Genomic DNA, 22609 nt, shown 5'->3' on the forward strand with positions numbered 1-22609 from the left:
CCTGAAGGCACTTTGATGTTTGCGGCTGAATGTCAACATTTCAACATTCGTTTTAACATTCTTAAAGCACATGCCAGTAATAAAAAAATAAATAAAAAAGTGGAGAAAGTAAAGTAATATTACTCACGCTTTGAAAACACTTGACATTTATAGAGAGGTTACAAGAAAGGTGTTTGCAAGGAGATGTTATCATATGGTGACTGGATTTTGCGTTGTATGTCTGTCGAAAAAAAAAAAAAGAAGCAAAACACACTTGAAGTTTATCTTAGATGCTCAATTTACCTTTGTTTGCTTTGTGGGGCAATTTTTTCCATCGAATTTCAGTTGAATTCCAAATTGTGCCATTAGTGGAGCATTCCACCTGTAGTGTCGTTAGCTTTGCGAACATCAGTTTGGCCTTTAAGGAAAGTGCAGGACTTCAATGTGAACGCATGTTAGAAGGCAGACTGGGATCGTCAGTTGTCAAAGTTAGCAGAATGTGAAAGAAGGTCATCATCTCCGGGAGGGCCCCCAAGTCAAAGCGTGTCTTCCTTTTCACGCGCCCTTTAGCTCACCACGTCGCCATTTAACACCTCACCTTATTTCCTGTGTCCTCCACCGCCATCTTGCTTCCTTTTGCTCCTTCTGGTGCATTTCAATTATTGAAAACTCCCAAAGATAGACCTGCAAGACAGAATAAGAGGAAAAAAAAAAAAAGAAGCTTGCTTAGCCTGGGCTAAACTCCCCACCGCCGCATGCTTTAAAACTGTAATTAGAAAATGAATTTTATACAAATTAGTCAAACAATAAAACAAAAATGGCATCTTTGGCAGATAAGGCAGGTAATAAGTGTATTAGGGCGTCCACCGAGTGTGTGTGGTGCAGCACAGATACATATCCAATGGGCGGCAGCAATAACACACTATTCTTATGTTAATCAAGCGGGCCATTAATGTTTACATTGGGAATCAGGCCTTTCAAAGAACGTCCATTCAATTCCTGCTAAACGGGCATAATTAGTTCCCTCTTAAAGCCATATTCCATTAACTCGCAGGTGAATTGCAGCACATTTCGGCTTGGTTTGTGCATGATAATGCAATTTAAAAGCACATCACATATTCAGAGCACTCGCCCAACAGGGGAAATATATTTCATATGGCTCTGTAAACATTTAAAAGTGTTGTCCATAATTCTGTGCCATTGACTTGCATAAATCCATCTTCAGCCATAAACAGCTTATTAGAGATGAGAGACTTGGAAAAGCCGAATGATGACACCAAACACAAGACCGGGGCTACTCAAAAACAAATCTTAAAGGGCCATAAATAATTTGGTCAATGAGTCAAAGGTTCATTTATGAAGGTCGGTCAGGACTTAAACTAAATATCAATTTTGACATAATTTAAAAAAAAAAAAAGTTGAATAAAGCCTGACCTCTTTCATGAATCCAAAATATAGGGTTTAAAAAGGTTGTTATTTTTAAAATATAAACATTAAAACAAGAAGGAAATATGCATTGAGGTATTCAGGATTTATTTAAATGTATGATTACTTTTGTCCATTTGCAGTTATTTTATTGTCATGTGAATTGTGAAGTTCAGGCGAAATGCCATTGTAATTATATACCAGTGTTTTATGGTTGTTAAATGTGCGATTAAGAAATGTATTTAATTTCTTTGTAAATCCGTATGACTGTAAAAGGAGGAATTTCCGGTTGACTCGAGTAACATGCACTCTTCACAAAAAATGGAGCGAATGTGACGTCCACCGTAAATATTCTGACCTTTGCCCTAGCTGGTAAATTGATTGTATGACTTAGTCACAATGGTTACTATCCCACTAAATGTTAAGTTTTATTTTTTTTGTGACGTGCCAATTTAAAAAAGTTGCTACTTCTGCGTCACCTTTGCTTAATTTACTTTTCTTATTCTTGCAAATCTTTTCTCCAAATATTAACAAACAAGGAATTTTTTCAAGGTTGATATTCCGCGATTATTTCAGCAAAGCTCCAGAAGGCAAAGGTACTGGGCGTGTCAAGGCAGTGGGCGTGAGCCAACTGAAATTATTTTCAGCCGATGTGATTCCTTAAAAATCAAATTAGAGGTAGAAAAGATGGGGCCTGAGAGTGCTTCTTTTTCCCCACAGTTCATTTTATTCAAATATTACTGTAAGGTCATCAATAATGAGAGTTTTACAAATATGAAAAAAAGTGATTGCTTCATTTAAATAAAAAAAATGAGATGCTGTGATGGTCTTTTAGTCTACATTTTGGAATCCCAAAACACAGAACAGAACGAACCAGTCCGACCCGAACGCATCTAATGCTGGCCATCGAACAGCCATGTTTTCCCTCGGCCATCTTTTAGCGTTGTGAGGACACTTACGATTTATATATAGGTAGGTAAGCTTCACATGTGTTGCACACACACACGCACACTCGCGCACACACAGAGAATGTAATGGATAGGAGGCGGCTGAGGGCGTCTGTCAGGGGCGACTGTTCTAATCAGAGCAGTGGGGAGAGAGATAAAGGAGAAAATAATGAGTGTGGCATCGGGCCTTTCATAGCGCAACAAAAGGCCACGGGATCAGATAGACACACACAATGTGGAGAGGAGGAGGAGAGGAAGAGGGGAGAAAGGGAGCGAGAGGGAGGAGACTGCGTGTGCATGTGTGTGTGTACGAGTGCCGTTTGCTAATAAGCCGTCCTGCACTGTAACAGTTTTAGGAAACGCAAGCGTACTTTGATGCTGCTGATTGATGGTCGTCTCCATGGCAACGTGGACGCCTCCCTCCTCCAACCTCACCATAAAACTCATGCCCATCTTTCCATTTCCCCCATTTTTGTCTTCTTGAGCCCCTTCCGCTGATTAGTGCGGCTTCATTTGCGGCCATGCGGGATAATTTCCAGGCATCCTTTGATTATTAATGCCTAATTTCCACAGATTACACCTCTTGGATTATTAATGCCCAATTTATCTTGATGACTCCGGTCATTAGACAGTGTCCAAACATCCCTAGTGGTCTTCAATATATACACACACATTGAGAGCACGCACTCAGAGAGCTCATACCTCTTCTCTCTTTTTTTTTTTGATTTTTCAAAGTTTCAAGTGAAAAAAAACACCAATTAGAAAGTGCAAGCAAGGAGAAATGAGCAGGCAGACTCCGAAAGGAAAAACTAAATCCCATTCACAGACTTAATGAGCTTGTCGAAAGCTGAATAATTGATTTCTAATTCTAGCCTGCAGCTGTTGACCCAACCAACAAGCACCTCACCCCCCCCCCCCCCCCACCCCTCCATTTTTTTGAATGAAGCCGAAAATATGTCGTTGCGCTGCGACTTGGCACCGTGCGACGCCGCTAACCAAACTCTGTCACGCCTACGTCACACTTTAAAGGCTTTTATTTTGATGTCGGCTGTAAAGTTTTGACAGTTAAAGCCTTGATCTCCGAACAGGCGTGCACCCTCCATTTGGAATTCAGCACATGCAATCCTTTTGATGGCTTCATCCTCCCTGGTTTAAATTTTAGCTGGGATCTTAAAGAGATCATTCAGCCAGTATTGGCCATTTTTCAACAACAAGCTCAATTAGTTTTTTTTTTAAATCAGGAAAATCACTTGCATTTTTAATTTTATCAATTTGTTTGGGAGAAATCAACATAAACTAAGGAGTTCAAAAATGCCTCTTGATAATGAGCAGTATGGCCACGCCTTCTCTCCTCCCTCGATGTCTTGGTGGGAGTCACGTCTACACAGATTCCTGGCGGTTCTACAGTTCCACCTAACCCCAGTGTAGCGTCATTCCGGCCGTTGCTGGCATTAGTGGGATTCCTGTGTTCCTATCCAATGAGCCGGTCCCATCTTGAGGTAATGGGAGACAATGACACCTGAAGTGTGTTATTTATGTCCAGTCTACACTGTAAAGACCTTTTCATACTGCACTTAGCACAACACAGTGCATGGTCAACCAACCCATTTAACGTGTACCCCGGCGCAACGACGCAATGACGTAGCAGCTGGGCTCATACAAGGTGGGTGTCGGCATCCTAATTAGATTTCGGTGCATCCAATATGGCAATGGCAGCATGGAGAAAAAGGAGGGAAACATTTTTTATGTGTTGTCCTAGCGTTCCACTCTGGGACACAAGGCAAATGTCGTAGCATCACACGGTGATCTGCACTGATGTGAATACACAAGTTTGGCTAAAATTGCTAGCAATGTGTGATTTTAGAATTCTTAATGATACAAATTTTGACTTCAAAATAAACTACAGCATAGCCGCACAATGCTTTACCTGTTTTTGTCCAAACCAGTAAAAAAAAAAAAAAAAAAAAGCCAGGCTACATCCTGCTTGATTGCTGAACAACCAGTGCCAACTATAGGTGAGCTTGCGCCAGGTTGTCCTTGCGCCATCCTGCATGCTATCCAAGTCAGTCTATTTAATGAAAACAAACAAATGACCACAAACTGAAATTGCAAATTATAAAAAAATATATAAAAACAAGAAACTAACTGAAATTACATTTTATGTTTACAAAACTAATTGAACTCATCCACATTTGGAAAATATATCAAATGTATTTAATTCAGCGAATTTTGGGGTTAATTTCAATTGGATTTAGTTTGACTAGTTCATATTATATTTACATTTTAAGGCATCGTCATAATTCCTTGCAGAACTACTTAAACACTCAAGACAGTAAATGACTTCACTGTGTTATTTTATATCATTCTACGTTTGTTCTACGAATGGGTAAAAGTTGTGTTAATATTTTTCCATGTTCGTCTTTTTCATTTTGTTATAAAAATTTACTTTATATCGCTACCATTGGGTTGAAACTGTCAAATTAGGTATATTTCATATTGCTTTCCTATTGGTCGGTCCATGCGTTGCGTGTGTTTTATTCTTACAAATTATTGACCAATCAAGTGAAAAAGGCTTGCTCTCTTTGATGATGCAATGTTAGTGTTTTAACAAATGTTTTTAAGTGTCTCCTTTACGGTGATGATTTTGGAAGGATTTGGCCCAATGCCAGTGAGATGTTAAAAAAAATGTTAAACTACTTTTTCTTTAGTTTAAAAGTTCAATTAAAAAAAAATCTATAAATAATCATGATGATAATAATTGAGATTGGATGACATGACCAAAATAATGGTGATGATTTGAGCGATTGTTCACCATTATGTTCTCGGGGGCAATTGCTTATTTGGAGAGTTTATCACAGAGCTGCCAGTGTGCGAACCACAGCCGTCCGCCGTCCCTGTAAGATGACCTCACGGAAAATAGGCCTAATTGTTGCCCTGACAGCCCCTGCGCTATCATATTCTGCCTACCTGGGAGTGGGAGGGGCCTAGTACATGTTGCGCTTCGAGGTGGATGAGAAAAATTAACAGAAATACATACCGCCATACGGCCAAACCCCCCTAAACTGAGCCGCATTTATTTTTAATGCCCCAATCAACAGACCCTAAAGGAGAGAAGAGGAGGGGGCATGCGGGCAATTGGCCCCAGTGTTCACACACAGGTGAGTTAGCACAGGTGAGGCAACAGACTGGCTAGAGGAAGTGATATATTCTCATCCGCATTCAGCTCACTATGTCGACGCAATGTCACCAGTGGAAATCAAAAGATGAGGCAGCATCATTATGAGATGAGCAGAAAGGCCACAGTCATTAAGTCGGAATCATTATATGATACATTTCAGGGCTATTTGCCTGGTTTTGTTCCAACGAGACAGCAGGCCTGCGTGGGACAGTCCTGGGAAAAGGGACACACAACACCCAGTGTCCTCCGTGAGAAAAAACATCTTGCTGCTTGTTAGGGACTCAATGACATAACAGTGCACCTGACAGACAGAAGCAAGAAAGTTTTAGAAATAGAACACATTGACTGCTTCTCTACTACTTTGAATACATTTCCAGCTTTTATTTTGAGAATAGTAAACCCCCACTATTTCATAGACAATCGTTTGAGAAGTTTACAGTTGAAAAGCAAGTCCAAATTTAGTGTTGTAGTACCATGTGGTGTTGCAACTGGTGGGAAAGGAGGGTACAGCGATTGGACGTTGTAAAAAGTACAGAGATCGATACGGTTTAGGAGTCACTTCTACAGGGACAGACACAGAACCAAACCTCCATTAATGATCACCTTTACTACATCCAGATTTAAATTTATTTGCTGAAATGTAACTTAAAGCCAGCATTCCATCGCCCTTTGAACCAATTTACTTTGACATCTTTTCAACAGCAGCAGAGAAGAAGGCCAATTTCCCCCGTTTTGTCGATCACGCTGCCTTTATCAAATGAAATGGAATGGTGATACGGTCTAATTTGCCCCAACAATGACTCATGTTTGTTTTAAAAGCAACATGCACACTAACACAATCAATGCAATCGATTCCCCTGGAAACAATTGAAAATATGCACATCTGCATTTGCGTGTGACTGGATGTGGTGTGTAGCTTGGTCGGGAAAAGAATACAGTCCAAGGCCTTGTAACCCGGCCCTGCCCTCCACCTCCTCGCTGTCACTGGCCATGTGTAGTGTGTAATAGGCACTGACAGTCGTGCTGCAGGTCACTCACCCTATGGCCCCGTCTAATTGAGGCTAAGGATCCCGTCTTGTCCTGCCATCTATAATTAAGTACATCATCTGCGGTCGTATGAAAGATTCAACTCAACTGGGAGGGGCCGACACACGATCCCGCTGCAGGTCCGTTCGCTGCTCATGTGGATAAATACGCAGCGCTCAGTGAGTTTGAACAATTCTGCTGTATTCAGGTCTCCACAGTAAGGAGCCACATTTTATCTGATAGCAGAGGTCAGCAAGAAAATGGAGTTGAGACTAAGAACTATCCTTTAACGTCCAAAGTCAAAGCAACAGGGTAACGTAATCCAGCCATAGAGTTTCACTCTTGGTACAACTGCTGAACAAGTACAAACAATAAAAACTGGATCTACCGATGGAAAAGTGTGACCAAGGAGGAGAGCCATGCAGAGCAAAGTGGATACCATATAGCCTTTTTAACACATCGAGGCAATGTCGTGGAAGCAACTGCTTTCAATATTTTTGGGTCCAATATTAGGGCTGAACAATCAATGTCAAATTTACATTACATGGAATTTTCAAATTGCAGAGGTTGCAATTTAAAAAAAAAAAGAAGTTTCATTTCTGTTGGCCGCTAACTTTCATTTATTTTATATACGCAGTGTATGTGGATTTTATTTATTTACCTATGAAGGTTCTAGCCAAGTTCCGCTCTTAAGAGGTACAGACCACATCGCGCTTGTTGCTAATGTTTAGCGCTAGCCACTAGCAGCAGTAGTTTTGCTAACCTCACAAGCCACGCTAACCGTGCTCGCCTGCACTAGCAGCGCTAGCAGTGCTCGAATTTACAGACCTAAATGACTCTGCACACTTGGATGGAGACAGCCTGACAAAGTTGCCCTTTCTATTGTTTCTATTGTATTCTGTTTTAGTGGACAAAATCACTATTGTGGTTCTCATAGACCAGAATCTATTCTAATTAATAATGGTTCTACAGAGCAAAATATTGTGTTGCTATGCACAGTTTAAATTTAAGTATAAAATGTTTATTACCTACATTGTAAAAATGAAAAATAGTTACGTTCATTGTCTTTAACTGTAAGCAAAAAAATTTGTATGCCCGGTGAGTCGAAAGAATTTTCAGTTGCCTATCCAGATACTCAAATATTAGAAAGCTACAGCCCTTAATAAGTCATCTCCAGATTCTATGACAATATGCCCCCTAGTGGCCCGCAATGACACAGTAATGAAAATTAGCGCATTAGCATTATTCTTTGAAAAAGTAATATTTGATTATGTTCTGGATGAGAAGAGGCCCCTCCTCCCCAAGTGTGACCTAATACTTGAAGTGTACTCCAAAGCACCTTGGAGGCCACTCTCCTCCCTCCCCTCACTTGCTCCTCACGAGGCCCACTCAGCTCCTCTCTCCTTCCTGTCTAGGCCTTTGAAATATGGCTTTCAAAAAAACAAAAAAAAAAACAAACATCTTTTTGAATTAATGAACCTTTTTTTTGCCAGGTGTCGTTTAGGGTGTGTGTATATGTGTGTGTGTGTGCGCGTGTGTGTGAATGAGTGTGGGGGGGGGCAGGGACTAATAAATAGAGAGTGGAGAGTCTGCCCCTCGTCCACAAAGAAGCCCCCCCCCCATCCCCTTCACCAGCGCACACACCTAACATACACACGCCTTCGCTCTCCACCACCTCTCCCCCCTTCAGCTCGAGATGAAAGACCTGGCTCGTTCCTGTACCTTTAATTTAAAGCTGAAAGGGAAAATCGAGAGCGGGGGTGCGAAACTGCTTATGAATATGGAGAGAATTGAATGAGAAGCGTCCTTTTGAATAAATGTGTATGAATGTCCCTTGCCCTTGTCTAGACCAAGGTTACAGGACACCCTTGGAAATACAGACGGAGAGCCGCTTTTTGCACCAATGTGTGTGTGTGTGTGTGTCAACTGTGTACTTCTGTTGTATATTTAAATATTAAACCTTTTTTTTTTAACCCTGATGATTACAAAATACATGAATTTTGCTGGCAATATGCTAATGTTGGGAGCCACATGCATGTTGCACACAAGTGAGTTCACTTTGAGCAGACGATGGCCTTGGAAAGACAGTCCAACAAAAGTAGCTCACTCATAATTGTATGTCTTTGTATATAAACAATAATACACTGGGACGCAATGTTGCAGGCACAAGCTTATGTGCAGCACACATGGAAGCGACTCATGATTTAGATTAAACGAATCCTTCATTGGATAAATAACATGCACATTAATATCTGCAATCTCAAAGTAATTTTCCTCACAGGAAATACAGTAATGTAAAGATAATTCAGCTGTGCGAGAAGCTTAATTGTTAACGTTAATTGTTAGTAGGTCCTTATATATTATAATTTCATTCATAAGCGTTAGCGTGACTTACTTTTTTTCCCCCACTAAGAACACTAGGGGTTACGCATACACTCGGCTGTCGAGTTGACCTCCGCGCTGGAATTTTTGTTGTCTGAATTTTTCAGTCTGTCCACCCTTCCATCCATTTTTTTGTACTGTATATCCTCACGAGGGTTGTGTGCGGGCATGCTGGATATTTTCAAAGCCCAACTTTTCACCAAGGCACGGCTACTGGGTTGTCGTGCAGCTCGCTATCCGACATCGACCCTCCCAAATCTGGCCCGGCTAAAAGCACATGCCGCGCCGCAATGTGGAACGTTCAAAAGACTACCGTCCAGGTTGGTCAATGAGGCGTTTATCTGACATTTCATCACAAAAATAGTCTTTAACGAGGGGGAATTTTAGTACTGTTGTAATTTGTACATGCATATGCTAATGTTCAAACACAGTGAAATGTCCCTTTAAATAATTATTCATATCAATACATATTTAATTATTTCGCTATTCAGTTATTTCCCTATTTGGAAACCGTAGATTTAACGGGGTACACGCAGGCCAGTATGTTTCATGCGTGCGTTAGCAACAGACATTTTAGAGGTTCCACTGATTATAAAAATAGCACCATCACTTCCATGTTCTAGACCACCCCCAAATTTAAATAAATTCACCATCAAATAAGTCACCATGTGTGACCATGTTTATGTCCTCACACAGCCTGTAGACAAGTTATTAAAAAAAAAAAGAAAATAAGATTTTTGCTCAGAAAGATACATTAAAAGTTATAGAGGCTAAAAGCATAAAAGAGTGAAATGTTTGGAGCAAACAGCAAATGATAGCAGTGTGGAGTTGCGAAAACGATCGTGGAGAATGTGTCATGTTTTGTGGGGTGTCGTGTGGCAGGACTTGAAAGCACGCTTCGGAGTATGTGTGTTTATGTCAGGCACGACGACGCGGCTGGAAGATAGTCGAGTGACTAATGCAATATGGTTCTTAACTTTTTGTACGATTTCCAACTAAATCCTCGAGAGAATACGTCGCCTGACTACATGAGTGAGCAAGAGTGAGGCAGCCGCCAAGTGGTTGATTAATAAAAAAAGGGGGATTAATTTCAATTGTTTGAAAGTTGTCTTGTGGGCGACGTGGCTGAGGGGATAGAGTGGACGTCTCGCGATTGAAAGACAGTTGGCGTCATTCCCGCGTCCCTCATAACTTGTCCTCCTTGAGGAAATTTTCTCCTCGTCATTGTGAAATTCTCCACAGCAGCATGGAGCACGTCAAAGACGGCCGATTTCATTACGACTACACGATGTGTCTGGAAGTGTTAAACCATGTTTGTCGTGCCGTCTCCTTTGCACGATATAATGATATTGGATTTGTTGCATGGAACCAATTTGTGATTTATCTGAACACAATTAAGTCACACTTTCATGCAACGGCAGCAACATACAGCCATTGTTGTTCTGGTGGTCGACATACCAGGCTTCAAAACTATGGATTGCCTATGACATGACGTTGCACTTCTTGTAATCACATGCTACACCATTTTATTTGTTTCACACATCCTAAATATTATTCAAACAAAACTTCTCCAAAACCCAAGAGTACATTTTCTTTTTCAATAACTTTTCAAGGTCCTGGAAAGTGCATTTTCAATATCCAAGTTTTTCATGACCCCACCAACCATGCATACCATATAAATATAATTAAACAAAATAAAAAGGAATAAACCGTTTTTTGTCAAACTTTCTTATTTTATTCGATATAAAGGTCAGTACGTACTTAGGTCACACTTAGTTTCCTGCTTGGATACAGCCGCCCATCATATTTCAATGGGATGTGTCCTGCCTGGAACTCAGTGGGATGCAAGTAGTCAATCTTTGCGAAAGATGAATACAGCATATACCTGAGCATTCTTATGTTTGTCCGTATGTGTTGCTGCACCGTTTTGTTTTTCAAATCCTGTAACAGCTCCTTATAAAGGGTTATAACACAGCCACATACATTGTCTATGTTAGCATTAGCCTTAAGCTAGCGGAAATTCTCTTCATTTCACATCTAATTTGACAGTAAACTTGGAGTGGCAATAAATAGACAGAAGTCTCTTTTTTAATAAACTAAAATTTACTAATACTATCTGAAATCGCCACAATGCGGCACTTGTATCTCAATTTTGTGCTTTCAAGTCAAAGCAAAAAAGAAAATGTTGGAACGACAGCTTGGATCACCATTTATTTATTTATTTCATTATCCTTAAGTTGGATCACTTGTATCTCAAGGCACAACTGCACAAGAAATTAAAAAATGGGTAAATGGCTTTTACAATCATGACCGCAAAATCTGCCAGAAATTTTTAGGATTGGGTACAAATCTGTATGAACACATTTTATCAACATGTGCTTCTGCATGGCTGCCACAGGTTTCTTGAGCACACCAGAAGAGGCTCACATGCAGGCAACAGAGTGAAACAGATGCAACAGGGCGAAGGACAACAGGAAACAAAAGGAGGCGCAGATGATTGGAAGGACTCTGGATCAGTTTGAGGTTGTCTCCTATCGGCTCAGTGTGCCTATTGTGCTAGCCAGACGGGGTAGAAATTGAATTCCCGGCTACTTTGGGGAGAAGAAGGAGATACTCGCGCACTCGCATGAGTTAAATGCTAATTGAAGGCGGCACAGCAGCGGAGGGGAACTGCGAGTGCCCCGCCTGAATGGTGCTCAGCCTTGGACTGAGAAGATGACAATTGGAGGGGCTAAAAGAAGCGTGCATGCCGGTGTACAGACTTTGTTGTCAGACAGTAAAACCAGGATTACATTTTTAAACACACAAAGAGAAGTGCCAATGTCTTTGCTACGACAAGTGACGTGCTCTCTTCTATCATTTGATTACATTTAAGGGGGCATTTGGAAGGATTCTCCACAAAATTGTGAACATTTCCTTTGTGGTAATTTTGAAAACTATCATATTTCCTCCAAAACAACAGTGGCCTTCCTTCAAATACATGGATGGGCAATTTATATGATGGAGGGGGCCACAATATTTTTGGTGCGACTGGGAGGACCATATGGGACCCTGCACGTAACAACCCGATGTTTGGAAAAATAAGATTTACTAAATATACGCGCTTAATATATTTTATTTTTAATAATATAGTTTTAAATACAATTGCAGGGACCTGTGTAAGCGCAAGTAAGACATGGCTCCCATCTACTGGTGATTGGTGATATTACAACCTAAAATTAAAGTCAACCCCTGCATATTTGTATATTCACTTTTTTTTTGCATTTGTTTTTTTTTCTTTTTTTTTTTTATTATTTGGTATTTATCATGGCAGCTCGGTGGTCGACGATTAAGCACGTCCAATCCGATCAATGATGTCATTGATAGATATCGCAAATTATGACAAGACAGTTGATATGAGGATGGATGGATGGATATTGGAGGAGTTTATCAAAGTAAAAGACCAATTTTGTGTTGCCCGCAGTTTGGTCCTGATTGGTGAAACTGCTGTCTTGGTCTAATTTTCTCCAACTTTCAACTTAGTGATATTGGTTGAAGGTTCGTGGAGAAGACCCATAAAACAGCACACGAACGCTGCTAGGAATTGGTTAATAATAAATCTTAGTTCGGTTTACTAACGATGATTCAGTTTACAGATTTAGCACTCATGAATAACAATTATTTGAGCTTTTCACTTCGCATCAGAAATCATACTTCATGTATATCACAAACAGGTATTTAATTATCTTTGTGGTTTTTTTTCTGTAAATGAGCCATCAGTGAAAAGTGCAAGTATAGTGCTATTAGGAAGCCTAACCGCATTACTGCTGAAATATGAGAATGGTGCTCGTGTTTCGGCTCTTGCTACGCCGTTTGGTTTGGCAAAATCTACCATCTGTACTACATCCGCGCTTTATTTATTTTATAGAAAATACACAACCAAGATAAACATACAGTAACTTGGTTCTAGAACTGGAACACATGTTTTTTTATTCATTTAGAATTAGAATTAGATTAGAAATCCCTTTATTGTCATTGTACTCAAGTGTGCAACGAGATTAGAGGGCTCCCCTCTCCAGTGCAATGCAACAATAATACAGACAAATATATAAATTAGATAAATAAATAAGAGAGTGCAATGGAATTTAGTACTGAATAGGGTATTTAAAAACACATCACAATGCTGTTCTGCAAGGTAAGGGTGTTCTCGTGTGTGTGTGAGAGTTCAGAATGGAGATGGCTCTCGGAAAGAAATGGAAACAAATACATACAATAGTTTGCTTTACATGTTGAGCCAGAGAACAAATTTAGTTCATTAAGTGAGGTTTGTCTTTGTCATCCATACTTTTAAACAAGCACACAAGCATGAGCGAACATTTGTGAGGTGAGCACAGTAATTTGGAGCGAGTGGACCACATGAAAATGGGCCGAAGAAAATTGAATTAAAAATAAAAATACCTGCGTAAATGTGGACATGTGATTAAAGTACCAATTTAGAAAGAAAAAAAAAAACATGTTCGAGGACGCACACTTGTCGCTGATGCACTAATTACAACCTTCGAAGCGCCGAAGGACTCAGGTGCTGCAAAAATACTTCAGCAAAGGACCTCGGTGGATGATCGAGCACAGAAGGCCACGTCAACCAGCCTCCGTCGCTAATGAACACACAAGTATCTTCTCTCCCTGTCTTTACGGTGGCAATTAATGAATTCCACTTCTACGCATTTTCTCTTTCCGAACGGCCTGTCAGTCACCTTGGTCCACAGTGGAAACCTTCAATACGCAAACAAGCATCGACGCGCACAAAAGGCGCCCGCCCACAGAAAATCCGATCAGCTAATTAAGACGTGACGGTAGAGTGGGAAGTCAACACAAACAGGGCCGGACAGATGTCTCGCTGGGGTGACTTCAAAAGTGGGGAAATAAAGAAGCCGAGGCCGTGTAATGTGATTTGGATATAATGCATCCAGGTCAGGGGTGACCGCTGCGCGATTGGGCAGCTGACAAGCGTCTAACTAAGCATGACGGATGACAATTCAATGGACTGCCTTCTCCGCACGATGGGAGCCAGGCAAGAACAAATTGCTTGGCTGGACACCTTGTCAACAAAATAAAAGATTGCAATGTTTCTGACACCTCTATGGGGCGTCATTGAGTCAGAGAGGAAAGTATTAAGAATAAAGTTTGCTATGTACCGCATGATGATTCACGAGCAATCATTTTAGGATAAAAGTTCAGACCGAAGCTTTACTCAATCCGACCAGGGTTGAGAATGAGAAAATTATTTCCGATATTCACCGCCACCGCTCCAACTCGCTCCCCGTGGGGAAGCAAGACACCCGCTCACTCCTAAGCGAGTGGGCAGCCTTTATGGGCTGATATTTGTGGCACTAGAAACTGAATCTGAATATTATCAATTTGAAGGTGAATTGCTTAACTGTCACAGAAGTTTGAATTTTTACTCGGCAAACTGAATGTGAGCATTTGCAGTATTCAATTTTTACTGAGGTGCACTTTTTTTTTTTTTTCAGGAATTAAAAACCCATTTCACAGTCTTAAATTTATTTTCAAGTTCTTTGGGATACAAAAAATAAATCATTCAGATGGAAAAATTCTGATTCAAATTAAACAAATATACAATTTATATAATTCAACAAATCAGTTTTCAATTCAAATATTCAACTTAAGCAATTCACATACAAATTGATAATATTTAAGATTCAGTTCCTAGTGGCGCAAAAATCAGCCCATAAGCCTTGGGCAAGCCAGATGTATGAGAGGAGTGACATGGCGCTCAACAAGGCCAAGAAAATTGAGGTGCTCAAGACACGAGAGCAGACGCCCACCCCTGTAGCCATCAAGACAGGAAAAAAAGGGAAAGTTATTTCCAAAATGGAATATACAGTCCCTTCCTCGGTTTATTGTCCTGACCTACGACATTTCAAAGTTACAAACGGCACCAAGTGAAAACCTTTCCCACAATTTATGTGATCTACAACATGTACAAATCAGTTTAGAAAAAGAGAAATCTTCTCAAGAGGGGAAGTAAAAATAAACAAGATCAGATGCTTGTACAAGTGAGCACAAACTCTTACAAGAGGGGATGTGGCTGTGTTGAGCATGAATCAATCACATTCAAGTCAAATGGGACTCAGCTGCCACCATTTAAAGTGCCTCGAATTACAGTTTTTCGTTCTGATGGTTTAATCACATTTTTTTCCCCATAACTTTCCGCTATTTTTGCAAAACTTCACACACGTAAGAAAATCTTTCACTAAATCCTCCAAAATCTCTTGCAAAAAGCATGTCTTGCGTAACTCTTCAAACCTTTGTAAAAATTCTGTCTTTGTATCAAACGACAAATGTTCTCATATTAGTGAGCACACAACGCGCCAACGACACACTGATGCGAAGAATGAAAAACATTGCTGGCTTTTGCTTTCTCCGTTCACAAGGTAGGCTCTGTCACTTTGAGGTCAGACTTTTGTCATCGTTCTGTAAACACACAATGGACGTATTTTTCTTCAAGGTGTTTATTGGATTTACTGTAAACATCAAAACAAACAAATACAGTGTTTTTTTTTTTCATGTCAAAACACACATAGAAAAAAAAAATACACCCAGTAATTTCACGGAGAGATGAAGAGAGAGAGGGAAAAAAAATCTCAGTCGACACTTTGTCTCCTTTCTGGGTCATTCCATGGTCGATTGTATTCCATGGTCCACTATTGTAGCTCTGATATCTTCAGAAATTCTATTTCTTAGTCTCCTTCTCCCTCCATTCCCTCTTGCTTCTTCACCTCCACGCCTTCTTCCTGGACCGTCTCTGATTCTCACTCATCTCACTCTTCAGATGTTCTAGAGGGCTTTCTTTGTTTTCTAGCCGGCGCCCGAAACATTTGTGCTACCAGTGACTGATTTTTGGAAATATTCAAAATGAATTCCTTTGACTAAGCAGTTCCAGTTGAAGTAGAGCCAAAATCTAACTAAAGGTTAAAATGCATTGTAACTTGCATTACAAAACGCACAAGTTAGTAGTTACTGTAATTACTCCCTACAGTGTTTCTAGTTGACAGTCTTCGGGGGATGTTTCGGGTGTAAGAGCGAAGCAAAGAGTGAGTTCGAGGGGCGCAAAGGAGGCGGAGAGCAGAGATGAGCAATTAAACCACAAGGACGGCATGCAGACATCAGTACGGAGGCGGCGAGGGAGGAAATCGAAGTGACGAAGGGTTAAAACATTTCACCTATTATGCGCTTACCCTTTCGTATACGCCGAGAAATTAATAGGAGAAATTAGCAAAGCAATTACCACTTTTAATTGGACTACGTCTTCAGATCTTGTCACAGCTGCAGCAAGACTTTTAAAAATGCCTCGCATGCGTCTTTCAAACCCTTTCACATAAGGCTGTTATTAATTTGGCAACATTCCAGACCTCTTTTTTTAACGCTGGACTCGGGTGAAATGTCGGCAGATTTCAAATGAATTTTAATTATTCGTCATAGCAAGACATTTTGGACAACTGTCTGATTTCAGATTTGAAGAATATTTTATTGCAGCAAAGTCAATTCTTGGTTGAGTTTATTTTTTTTTTTTGTGGAAGGAATGAATTGGAAACATCTTTGTGATGAACAGAAATTGTAAGACGAACACACTCCAAAATTGTGTTAAAAATGATAGAGCTGAAAAATTTTCACTTCCTGTTTCATTAACGGCCACTATTTCAGACACTAGGTGACAATAGAACGCGACAAACCAAACTGGGTAAGAACACGGATTACAACGTTTGTCTCCCTGCTATGACGTAGACAGCCTGAGGTGGGAAATAAAATGAGGCACCAAAAGAGGCGTGCCAATCCGAGGAGAATTTGATAGCTGACATAATTTGTACACACAATCCTATGATATAAGTGTCAATGTTCAGCCCAATTAATTATCAATTGTTGGAGTGAGAAAAGAACCTTGACTGATGCTGAGTGAGAATGTCTCTGCTGACTTGAACACATTACCACGCCGTACGTTTGACGTGTCGATGGTCAATGTGTGATGTAATTCACAATAGCAGTCGCATCTGCCTTTGTCATCAATGCAAGAGCCGCTAATGATCACGCTTTGCCTGTCTCATTCCGGGGTCGTAGCTAATCATTTGGGTGCCCGAGGCATGCATGGACACGCCCCTCACGCCCCACCTGTATGTTCATCTAATTTTAACAAAACGGTGAGTTACGCAATAGACTACATTGTCCTGTTATTTATTTTCTACATCCTATTACAATGATATCACATCTACAGTTAGCCTACTAATATTTACCACCGACGAGTGTGAATATTAGTGTTGATCATTATCTAATAAGTGTCAATTTGAAGAGAATAAAGTCCTTAAAATTATTCTTAAGGATTAAAATCAATAGGTGAATCATCTCACAACTTTTACTGTACTTGATAAAAATATCAACATGTAATTAAGTTTTCTTTTATAACCACTGTAATTACTAGTGCACAAAGGATAGCACTCATGTAAGTCAGTGATTAATTTGCTTCGCAAAGATTCAATCTCTTCCTCTGGCGTCAAAGAGGTCCACTTGATTCGCCACCCAAAGCGGAATCAATTCGATTGATCCTCTTGAAATGGAGTCAAACTGGTGTTTTCACGCGGCGGGGCGGGCGGAGCAACGACATCGTCTGTTACCGCCCGATAGCTTTGACTTATTTGACTTTCGCTGACGCGGAAAGATGGCCGCCGCCGCCGCCGCCGGTTGATTTTGAAGCCTCTGGAGATGCGTTGCCACACGGCTCGCTATTCTCCCATTGGGGCCACTCACGGAGCCGTTTGTCCTGATGGACTGATGTCAGATGGGGGGGGGATCAGGAGGAAATCAATAAGCAATGATAGACTTCTGCTGTCCACTCAGCTAATCCTGTTAGCGATAGCTGCTGCTTTAATCGAATGGCTGAACACAGTGCAGACACTTAGAAGAGTGTGTGTTCACAGACACACACACCAAAAAAAACAACCTCGATATTTGTTAAGGATAAATCCGCCCATGCATCCATTTTCGGAACCACATGTCTTGTAAATGAAGTCAGCGCTTATCCCAACTGACTTTAGGAAAAAGGCTGACTACATCCTGGACTGGTCACTTCATAGAGACAGACGATCATTGTTAGCCGCATTGTCACTGAGAACCGGAGCTGCATAAAAGTCACGCATATGAACCACAACCACGACCTTTATACTACGATAATTTTTTGAGACAAGAAAGTACTCTGTTAGAAGAGACTGGGGTTCCACTGTGTCCAATTGAGATGTTTTGCCTTTGTTGCTGTTGTTGTTTTTATGTCGATCTACATTTTCCAGTAACCCACATCCAGACTTCTGCGTTGAGGAAGTTCAGCCCAAAACACATCAACGCCCACAAACCAGGACATAAATTTAAGTGGTGGTCACTTAAAAACTCAGAAATCAGAATTCTGAAAAAGTAGTCATTGCAGCTCTGCTTAACCGAGCGATGACATAACAGAGCTTCCGGTAGTTGCTTGCGATAGAAGAAAATAAAAGAGAGTGGTATCACATAAATAGTGAGGTTCAAATTTTGAACGGCTCGCTTACGGAACGCACATTTGGAAAAATGCAGCTGACAAAAAAATGTCCTGGCTGCGTAAATTCACGCTTGATGGGTGGTCAGCCACTGCAGTTTACTATTTTTGATATGGAGATGACCGTGAATGGGGAGCCAATCTGATACGCGGATACACGTTTCATATCAATATCAAAGTGCCCAAACTCCTCTCATGCCACACGAGCCGCCCCACCTGTGTCGCACCAGCATTTCTGGGTTAATACTCTAACCCGTGCGCGTGTGTGAGAATAGACGACGTAAAGAGGCGGGCCGCGGTGGCACATGCTTAAAGGTACATTAAGGGTGCACATCAATTGCATATGACATAATCTCCAGCTCTCCTTTCAGGCGCTCGCTCTCTCACTCACTTCCTTAATCTCTCTGTTCTTGAACCCTCCTCTTCTAAAAGAGGCTGAAAGCTCCCTTCATCTTCTCTGCGAGCTCGCGGGGGGAAACAGCCAAGCTGTCACGGGAGCGAAGATGAGGAGGAGGAGGAGGAGGAGGCATTACTGAAGTCTGATTCAATTAACACTGGGATGCTGATTCTTGCCTTTACTGCCTCGCTCTCATCTTTGTAAGTGAGCTCGACTTGTTGCACAGCTTCCTTTTTTTTGTTCAACATCGACAAGGCGCGCGACCTGGGGATTGGCATCACCGCAGAAAAATGACACTGCGGCGAAAGACAGACGGAGGTGCTCCCTCCCTCGGACCTCTCGAACCTCAAGCTCGTTCTCCAAAGCGGAACAATCCCCCGTAGAAGTGCTTTAATTACTAGCTTCCTACATCCAAACAACAAGAGCTTTACACAAGTCCCCGCATGAGCTGCTCATGAGTCAGGAGCTGTCTCCTCTTGCACATACAAATGATGCGCAAACAATGAGGGAAATCCCATAATGCACTTGCTCTGTCAGTTGACTTTGTCGAGACACTCGGCTCAACATCTTGCCGAAATTAGTTTTAGGACTTGCATTTGGAGAATTAGTTGTCAAAAGGCCTATTCTTACTAGAATGTCGAAGGACTTTTAGTAAAATATTATAAATTCTACTAATACTAAAAATGAATGTCTCACTTCATTTCCTTGATCAATTAGAAGGAAATTTTAATTGCATTAATTTCTAACGAGAGGAGAGGAACAAAATCCATTATAAAATATGATCGAGAACTTCAAATGTTGTACAATTTCTACCAAAATCATAAATCAAATTCATTGACTATGGCTGTTGGATAAAATTGTATCATGAACCCATGCAGTAAAATAAAAGAAACTTTTCAGATCCCGTAAGTGTAGAAGAACCGGACCATTCAGAGATTTGAACACACATTTTTAAATGAAATCCTAAAAACAAATTGAGCCAATAAAGCGACTGAAGTGTGGGTGTATTGTGATCAAAACGTCTTGTTATCTGGAGGCAAGCTGCCATATTCAGAACTAGTTGTAAGCAACAAATGGATGAGAAATCGCAAGAATCCAGACATGCTAAGTGAATGAATTATTTTTTCCCAACTGCTCAGAAGGGAATTTAAGATTTCACTTTCGCGATCAGTCTCAGTGAATTTTACACTGTGCTGGTTTGCTTATGCAGACTAATAGAACTCTTAATCATGATACCAACGTTCTTTAGAAAAGAATTTGATATCCCGTAAAAGTTTAGCCGGGGCGGCAACAAAGCTGAAAACATGACCGGGCCTAATAAAGAGCTTTGGTGCACGCCACACATGAGGTGTGCTTTGACTGACAAAAAAAGATCCAGCAAGATACAACCTGAACCATTCTAAAGCAGTGTCATTAATTCAAACATGTATTTCTAACCGTGATAACAAAATTGCAAAACCCATTTTTCTATAATTTACCATAAATAAATAATTAAATACAAAATTGGCCATCGGATGGAAATGCACCAATCGTATTACTTCACACCATGGAATGCGCGACCCGGCATCATTGTGCTGCGTCCCCTCCAATGACCCCCCCCCCACACACACACACACTTACCCCCTCCGCACGACACCCCCCACCTCTTCCAATCCCCCCCACCCATCTGGTCCAACAAGGTGATGTTTATCTGCTGCAGGAGGAAATTAAAGCCTTGCTTCATGAGCTGCAGATATGCAAATATCATACAGTGCAAATAGATTGCATGGAAAAAAAGAGAGGTGTGAAGAAATAAAAAAAGAGAAAAAAAATTCATGCCGCCCATTGGGTTGAGTCACCTCTGATTTGAAATCCCAAATCAAGAAATGACACTGCGAGTCAGAATGGTGCAATATAAGAGCGCAAATAAATTACTAAAGGGTGGGGGGGGGCAGAAAATGAAAAATTATACTTGAGCAGAAAAATTTCGACAACGGCCCTTTAATAAGTCTCGTAGCAGAGCCGCAGGTGAGGGCTTATCTGACACGCACCGCATGGAAATAAGTTGCCGTGATATCGCCATTACACGGAATATGTCTTTTATTGAACTGGCAAAATTGGAAAGTAATGGCAGCGCACGCATTTGTGGAGTATATAATTTTGATATGCATTAGTGTTATTGTCAGCCGGCGAGTCGGGTTAAAGGGGGGGGGGGCTCTGCTAGGGCGACGTGATTGCACGTCTACAGTGCATTGTGGGAGAAGGACAGGGTGAGGGAGGGGGGCACAGTATTAAAACTTGTCCTTGCCATTCCAATCAGTCGGCATGTTTCTATCCACTTAGGCTATAATTAAGTTCCCTGACCCCTGTCTGCCTGCTTTAACTGGGCAACGGGAAATATACAGCCAATGCAGATCTGCTGGCCTGATGCTGCTCTTCATCTCCCCAAAGAACACCACCAGACTCCCCCTTCACACCCTCCCTCCCTCCTCTTGTCTCCTTCCCACTTTTTAAAAATCTCTCCTGGCGTCTTTGTCCGCCGCCACAAGCCTGTAATGGAAAAAGAATTATTAATTGAATAATTGCACGCAACACATTACTTCGCATTGAATTTCTCGCTTCCATTTCGCCCCCCCCATGCTTGATTTTCAGACTTGCTTTCCCGTCTCATCTCCCTCGAAAAAAATGAGATGCCGAACACATGCCAGCGTGCCTCGCTTCTACCGCAACACACTTCCCTAAATGGCGTAATCTCTCCTTGCTCGGTTTTGTGCTCAGATGGACACACACACACACACACACGCACAATGAATTGAGGTGTGAGTGTTTGCATCACACCTGATGCTTTTTGAGTCATACCGCGAGGGAAACTATTTTTGGAATTCGAACAACATTTTCAAGAGTGAGTGCAAAATTTCAGAGAGCATCAAAAGGGGTGTTTTGCTTTTTCTTTGGCTTTTAGTGCATATGGACTGGAAATGGAAATGTAAAACTCCAGTGTCCATATACAACCACGATATATATAATTTTTGTTTTGCATGGTTTACTTCTTTTTACATTCGTGTGACAAACACAGAATTCCCCTTTTTACCCATAAAAGCAGTCATTAGGTCACCATTTTGTTATGTCTCAAAGCAGTGAATATTGGGTCGTCATGGCAATTTTGCACATTGTGAAGTTGTATCCGAGCCGTAACAGAGGCGAGACAGCATATGTAAGGGAATGCCTTAACGTCAGGTGAGAGTAGTCCAACAAGTATTTTAACATCACAGAAGACGTAGAATTGTTCAATTATGAGATGTTGTGATATCTTAAATTGTATGCGCAATATATTAAGAATGTTATACTGCTTTTTTTAATTTTTTGTTTAAGGGTCTTTTCCTGATCAAATTCCTTTTGAATTACTTTCATTGTATTTAATTGTTTATGGATGTTGCTCGTACTTTACTCAAACGTCCATATCCGACGGAGTGGCAAAAGTTGGCAAGTGGTTGCGAAGGGTTCGTTCAAGGTTGCAAACGGTTCGCTAACAGTATTTATAATTTGCAAAGAAGAAAAAAAATGGGAAAAAAATGAAAATACAGTTTTGTTTTAATTAACTGAGTGACTAAATCTATTTCCATGATTCTTTGTTGGAAAACCTCTTTCAAAAAAAATAACTAATAAAATTAGAGGCTCATTTGATGAAGTTTTGCTGATGATTCACATATAGATGGACTTAG

General features: G+C 40.8%; 1 long non-coding RNA gene across 2 annotated transcripts in view; it reads right to left on the minus strand.

The window, feature by feature from the left end:
• The window catches only part of LOC148323328 (uncharacterized), a 104070-nt gene that overhangs the window by 36740 nt on the left and 44721 nt on the right, over positions 1-22609 (minus strand). For both annotated transcript variants that reach the window (XR_015846505.1, XR_015846506.1), the window contains exon 2: positions 578-663. This is a non-coding gene — a long non-coding RNA (uncharacterized LOC148323328). The remainder of the gene's footprint in view (positions 1-577; positions 664-22609) is intronic.

This window comes from Idiotropiscis lumnitzeri, chromosome 14, assembly GCF_059441095.1.
Source record: "Idiotropiscis lumnitzeri isolate Australia: NSW breed Sydney's pygmy pipehorse chromosome 14, RoL_Ilum_1.0, whole genome shotgun sequence".
Lineage (NCBI taxonomy): Eukaryota > Metazoa > Chordata > Actinopteri > Syngnathiformes > Syngnathidae > Idiotropiscis > Idiotropiscis lumnitzeri.